Genomic DNA, 1,020 nt, shown 5'->3' with positions numbered 1-1,020 from the left:
ACACACAAGTCATCCAACATGGGATCTAGTTTCGATGGTGTTGTTGGGACTTTTTTTTTTGGGAAATGAATTTTGAATCGGACAAATGGTGTGACCTATAAAACATTTTTGAACTTTTTGAAATAAGGATAATCTATCTAAGATAACATCATTTTTTTTGTCCTCTAGTGTAAGCATGCATGTGTACGGGGAGAGAAGGTTGAAACAACCATTTTTATGTTCTCATAATTTCTGCGTAAATAACATGATAACTTATGGATGACACACGTGATAACTTATGTAGTCTAGTGGTGATAACACTTTACTTCACAAAAAGTCGTCGAAACATGTCAATATGGGATCTAGTTTTGAAGGTCTCGTCGCGACGGATCTTTTATGTGAAAACAATTTTTTAATCGGAGCAACGGTTTGAACTATAAAACATTTTAAAATTGAAATTCTGTTGAAATATTTGCTGACATTATCTTTTTTGTCTCACATGCATGCATGCACACTCAAATCAATTGGACAAGGGTGTTTCCTGCACACTTTGCTCCACTTTTTCCTCAGCACACTGCAGCCTCGCAGCATGCACGGCCGCTACTTCTGCTAGTCACTGGTCCTTTGATTCTGTTTGCACTCGTGCGGATTTGTTGCTAACGACCAGTCGACTGGTCGTTAGCACAGTCCTTTTATTTTTGATTCCCTTTGTTCATTTGTATCTTCTCATTTCACTTTGACTTTTGGCCCATCGACAAGCAGCACAAGTACAAAGGAGAAAGCGGCCAGGTTGGATGTGGTGGTGGCCTGCTCCATTCATAAAAGAAGGGTCTGGCGCCTGCCTTCTTGACTCTCTATTCTTTTTTTGTTTTTGTTTTTTGTTTTTATTTTCTCTTTTTCTTTTTTTTTCAATTCATGGATTCTTCTTCAGATTTGCTAAGACACGTTTAGATCAGACATAGTTTTCTCACATCTAAGTTTCTCACCATACGATCTAAAGCTTTTTTGTGCAAATTTGTGATCATCGTTTGCGCGTGACTT

The sequence above is a fragment of the Triticum aestivum genome, chromosome 2B, assembly GCF_018294505.1.
Source record: "Triticum aestivum cultivar Chinese Spring chromosome 2B, IWGSC CS RefSeq v2.1, whole genome shotgun sequence".
NCBI lineage: Eukaryota > Viridiplantae > Streptophyta > Magnoliopsida > Poales > Poaceae > Triticum > Triticum aestivum.
Note: the sequence above shows the minus strand (reverse complement) of the source record.